The sequence below is a fragment of the Limulus polyphemus genome, unplaced genomic scaffold, assembly GCF_000517525.1.
Source record: "Limulus polyphemus unplaced genomic scaffold, Limulus_polyphemus-2.1.2 Scaffold1244, whole genome shotgun sequence".
Lineage (NCBI taxonomy): Eukaryota > Metazoa > Arthropoda > Merostomata > Xiphosura > Limulidae > Limulus > Limulus polyphemus.
In genome coordinates this window covers 137,636-144,265 of record NW_013666854.1, presented here as the reverse complement: position 1 = coordinate 144,265, position 6,630 = coordinate 137,636, and positions in this window count along the sequence as shown.

Here is a 6,630-nt window from a genome sequence, read left to right as displayed (position 1 = left end):
AAAGTGAAGTCTCCTATGTTGTCTTCTCCATGGGAAGGCCCATATGACATAGTGCCAGCGCTTAGCCTCTGATTTTTGGCCGCGGCATAGCGGCTGATGGAGAAGCTCCGAGTTTTTGAAGTACAGACTTTTAGCTTATAGCTCCGTCATCTCATGACCGATTAGAGATCTAATTACAGTTTACGACTCAGGAGGTCAAAATTTTTTGATTGATGTATTTGACCACGTCCAAGGTCTCATAGATAAATTTACTCTAATCCTGCCTAAAAGAATTTCAAGTGCCGCAGCCGTTGAGGATTCCCTCTTGTTGATATAAAAATACTTACACACACTTTCATTGCTTTCTTCTCTATAATGCAAAATTAAAACGTGCTTAATGTTAAAGTATGATGCTGAAACTAACTGAAAATTTTTGTGAGCATAAATTGCTGTCTTGCCTTACTCTTGAAAAGAACTCATGCATATACACAATTTCGTCGTGTAAATAAAATTATTGCTTATAACTGTTTAAATATATGGCGATACAAATTTCCATGAAAAGAGTATAAATATCATCACTAAAATATAAATTCATTTTCCATTAAAACGTGAAAAAAACCTCTAAGTATAGTATATTAATTATAGAAGTGGTCGATAACACTTGATATGTTTTTATTATCCTAAATTATATATATAGCGTGCACATATTTTGAGCATGGTGTTTTGCTTAGAAGTGTTTACTCAAAATGGTTTTTGTCACAATTATTTTTTTAACCCGTACAATGATACCACCTTTTCAAATTATTGTCCTACTTTTCTAAAACGTTAAAAAGTCAAATTTTATCAAAACGATACCCGTGTAGGTTATTTCATTAAGGTGTTGTCAATATATTACAACAATTTTAATCATTTATTTTTATTTTCATATTATTTTACATTGTTATCATATTTACTTACTAGCTGGAGTTACTGTCCCCTGTATGGAAGCTATGCAAATTCATAATTAATGAAAGGTTATCTTAGGACATGAAAAGTTGCTTCCCCTATATGTAGTTGTAAAAAAACGCCCATAAAAACGCAAAATGTGAAACCGCAAGATCGCATGTATCTCCGCATGGACCCAACAAACTTTCATGCCATATTTGGTGAAGGTCCATCAACAGGGGGCAAAGTAGTAGTAAAAAAATGCAAAAACGCCCCTAAAAACTTGCAAAACGCAAAAAATGCAAAACCAAAAATTTATATGTATCTTCCCGTGGACCCAATGAATCTCCATACCAAATTTGGTGAAGATCCATCTAAAGGGGAAACAGTAGTGGTAAAAAACGAAAAATAGAAAACTAAAAATGTTTATATACCTCCGCAAGGACCTATTGAACCTTCATACCAATTTCGTGCAGATCCATTCACACTCTGCGAAGTAGTTACTTGGACATACAATAGACAGTTCTACTATAATTATATAGATTCATAAACTCATTTGCACTGTGTTTCTAATAACTTATTGGCTCAGACGTAAAAAAAAGTTATTCAAATATTTTACAAATCCATGTTGAAAATTTCGTATGACATCCAAGATTGCCATTAGTGAGAATACGTTTTCAACTATCTTTTTAAGTTGTTAACAAGCTGAAATGCATTGAAAATACATGATAACTAAAGAGTACTCTTTTATTTTAAATATTATTGATTCAGGCTGGATACAGGTGCCGGGCGGGTGCACCCCTTTTTGAAAATAAAATCAAATTAATTGTAAAACTGGATCTTTGAGGAGGGAAGAATGTAGTGAAATTTCATATTAAATTAAGAAAACAAAAAAAAACAATTACAACAACATCTAGCAAACATTATAATAAATCTAAATAATCCATACAACCCCTACCAGGAAGTCCCGAAAATTCCTCGTTTACGTTCAGAATCATCGCGCCTTCCCGTTTTCAAAATTCTGGATCCCCCACTGATCTGAGTTGTATAAAAATATCACCATAAAGACAGCAGTATATTTTTTGTATCTAACAGTATAACAAGTTTCTGCATATAAGGCAAGGTTTGACCCGGTGATTAGTGTGCAGGGATGCTGACGAAAAGGTCCAAGGTTTGAACGGTGATATACCACTGATTACGCTTTCCACCATCAGCTAGAATGTGTGTTTTTATAAATGTGACGTTATTATAGTAATTTCGTTAAGACTATAAGTCTAAGCAGTGAAACAACTGACTGGTTGCTATGCCTGAACCACGGGGGTCTAAGACATGACTGAGTCGCATACAGGGTTCAATAATTAGCCATTGATAACAGTTCTCAGGTATCACATATGATACAGAATATTTTAAGACAAAAATGTATCCAAATTATCCTGAAATTAAAACTTTTAAATTGCATGATGTGAATAATCCTCGCGGACATATAACATTTCTGTAGTACACAATTCAATACAAACAAATAAGATGGGCAATATGGAATTTGTGACAGACCGTTTAGCACGTGTGATATAAATTAAAGCTCCATTCAGGCTTAAAATACTAATACCCGAATTTTTCTATTTTGAAAATGGTGATATGACAGTTTAAAAATTTCCTTACAGACACTAATACAGAGTAACTAATAATGGTGTATGTTTGTTTGTTTTTGCCTATAGTGGATGTTTCAGATTTTATAGACTTCATTTGCCTGGAGTGTTGAGGGCTTCATTAGGACAGCTCTTCGAAACAAGACGCAAAACACGATAGTTATAACACAATAACATTAGTTTTTGTTAAAAACTTTAGGTTGTAGTAGCTTTATACGGGAATAAAAGAAGGTTAGATTTACTTGTGATGAAGAAAAAAAGAGAATAACAACGTAGTATGTAACCCTTATTAAAAAAAAAAAAGGTCAGCATGTGTCACGTCACGTCACGCTTGATTTCTCGAATTAGGAGGAGTCATGAAAGCCAAAATGCACTTATCCTGATGGGATAGTTCGATTACTGTCTGCCCATTACGATTTTAGTGACCGGGGAACAAGGGGACCGTGAGGGGAAGTGCCGTAAAACCTTATAAGTGTAGTGAGTGTTGGTATAATATGCATAAAGTAAAGACGTATGTGAGATCCTCTTACCTAGAGCCAAGTGCATAAAATTTATCATGAAAGTAAAAATATCGATTCATTTTAAAACTTAAATCCTTTCTGAATTAAGCTATTTTCTGTTATATCACCGACGTTTTTAATATAAAACAAACCTCTTTATTCAAAGGAGATTCTAAATTAAGAAATCAAGAAATATTTTTTCCAGTTTTGTTGAATATAAATTTCACTTTATACATTTCGTAGATAGACTAACAACAATATTAGGTTATACTTTTGTTGTGAGTAACATGTCGTAGAAGCCATTGTTGGAGCGTAGAGATACCAAAACGCACTGGCTTTTCTGTATATTAGAAATTGTTAATCTAACTGATTTTTACAAATAATTATTCTATGAATACACCACCAATTCACTTCATGAATGATCTTAATTTTGATTGGCTCACAAAGGAATTTACCGACGTGTGAGTGCCTCGACTGCACTTTTTTTCCTCTTTGTTCGTCAAGCTCGATTTTGCAAAATTTAGCTATAAAATGTGAGTTTAGGATATATTATGGGGTGGGTATGGTAGTACTTGCCCCGTCATTTTTGACGGACTGTATGCTAGTTAAACATAAGAAACGGTTGATTGTTGCTGTGAGCAACATTCAGGCAATTATTGTGTAATGTATGAGTTTCGACGTATCTCAAAAGCTACACAGAAACACACTCATATCAACTGTTTAATATGCACAAGTCGTCGCACTGGGTGTTTCACAGGAAAAACTTTTTAATCTTATTTGCGTTAAGATATTATCTACTGACCTTCGCTTTTACTATTTAAAACCTGCCTTATTTTTTTCTATAAAAATGATAGGTTCACTGAACTGTAAATTAATTAAATTGCTGCATTTAACCAAACAGTATATACATAAGATAAATAAAAGAAATGAGAATTTAAAAACCTGCAAATATGGATCGTAAAAAAGTGAGCAAATAAGGCTGGGGATATTGTAGATATTATTTAGTCAAACTACAAACCCCTATTTTGGCTTAATGCTCTTACCTGGAATTACATTTGGTGGAGCCAATATAGGGATTTGTAGTTTGACTAAATAATGTCTCTAGTATTTCCGGCCTTGTTTCCGCACTTTTTTTACGATCCTTATTTGCAGATTTTTAAATTCCAAAGTTTTTATTTATCTTATTAGCTTGCTTTTTTTTATGCTCAACTATGGGCAAAGGATTTCTTGATATGGTAGCTAACTTTATACATTGGAGTTATAATAAACATAGCTAGTAGTTAGGTGATACCATTCATGATGATTTACTGTAGCTATTGACTATTTGATCGCATTAGTTCGAGATGTAAAATGTTAAGCTGCAGCTGGAGATTGTCATGGAGATTTGTTTGAGAATATATGAACATTTATAGTTTCTGTGTAACTAAATTCTCTCTATATATAATGGATAGCAATGGGCAAATATAGCCCTAGATTAAGACAGAACCCCACTAAGTGCGTATAAAATTTTACCAGTAGAAAAGCAGCCTTTTCAAATAAAACATGTACGTCTAAAACATCGCTTAGATATGCCTTCATGTCTTTTAAAGTAGTTATTCTACAGTTGTATCTAATAAAATTTAATATTATGTGTTTTGATTTTTTTACTCCTTTGTACGCAATATAGAGGTTGGTTTCCTAAAGACACCAATTGTAGTGTAAAAAAAGCAATGAATACCTACACGCTACAGTCATCTGATGTTTATCTATTATTGGCTGGTAATTCTCATTTTACCCTTAAGCTATATATATGTAAGAAAGATAACTTCGTAGGGTAATGATAACATCATTTATAGTAGTATTATGATGTTTTGTAGCTTATGTAAAATATAGAAGAAACAAATCCACTTTTTAATACCCGTACAACCTTCGTACTATCTTATTTAGTATTATACGAAAGGTTTGGATGCAATATACCAAGACATTTTTGTTGTAGGCTGGCAAGAGAATAATATCAAGAATAAGAAGAATTACAAACGGGTCATTTTGAGCGTTTTTTTTTTTAATTGTAAGTCTGACATGCGTACTTTTTGTACATTTTATATGTGTACAGCCTTAGCAGTCAATATTGAATATTTTAAAGTGTTGTTTGAACTGAATCTTTACTGCTTAATTTAAGGTGTCAAACGTGCTACTAGGATTTTGTGCAATTCTTTGCGATCCCTATTATGAACCACTATTGTGGTTTTGTTTATCAAAAAATATAAATGATTTCTAGCCAAACACGTAACATCTGTGAAATCACATTTTTTATAATTGACTAAGGGATGACGTTATTTTCTATCTCAATATAATCTTTGTCTCAGAATGTTCCTTTAAGAACAATTATATGAGCCAGAGTAACAGATAGTAGTACAGGTCTGATGATGCCCAAAACCCAGTAATTCCGGAAAAGCCATTTTAAGGCGTTTTAAGAAAAGATCGTCAGTGCTTTTCTTTTCAAAAATAACGAAAAATACTGAAAATACAAACATACACATTTATAGTACAATTTGTATGTGAAATAACCAAAATCTAAGTATATACTACAATTTGTATGTATAGCACAAAGAAAGGCAGGATTACTGACTGGTATCATGTTCTAGAGAACGTTTCGGTGATTTTTCAGTCATCACAGTTACTTTTGCCTTAATCCCTTGGAAATCTTGAATTGTCGACAGAGGCTACATTGCGTTTTGAAAACCTTCAACAATCCCATGAGCTTGACGTTACCTTGGTACTTTACAAATAAGCGTGGGATAGCATCCAAATATTCTCTCGAAATCCCATTTATTTTCTTACATGACACATTTTCAATCTTCCGGTACTTAGCCATCAAAGATATTTTTTTCATAGTTGAGTTTCAAAAGGAATATCAAATCGATTCTCATATCTGTGAATCATTCTTCCTGTACACATTTTGTTTCGGTTATCTTCGAGATCTCGTTTATACAATTCTACGACATCATTTACAAGTCTTGAGGTATACTTTTGCCCTCAGAGCCTAACCAAGTGTGGAAATTTCTGTCGCACATTTTGAAGTTTTGTCTTGCATTTTCACTCTTCCGGTACTTAGTCATCAAAAAAGATATTGTTACGACAGCGGGGGTCACGTGACTCTAGTAACACGTCATATTCTCGAAGGTTCGTGAAGTCTCGAGCTTTTACTAGATATGCGGTAGTCTGGTATATATATAAGCCGCCAAGAACTGACGGCAACGATGACAGAGAGAGACGTACTGTTGAGCGAGCACGTGATACGTTCGTTGTGAATTATAGCATTTGTTATAGCGCGACTGTGGAAATTAAGTGTATTGCCAAGTTGTATTTAGAAAGAATAAACCAGTTTTATTTAAGAAAGGACTTGTATCGCTAAAGTTTCTTCGTAAATAAATTATACGGAAAATTAACTAACGAACAGAGACGTAACAAATTGGTGTCAGAAAGTGGGATAAAAAAAATGGAAACGAGAAGCAGCAAATCAAACTACAGCTTAGCAGATGTGATGGCAGCAATACAAGAGCAGCAAAAAAAAAACAAGAAGAACGAGAAAATAAACAAGA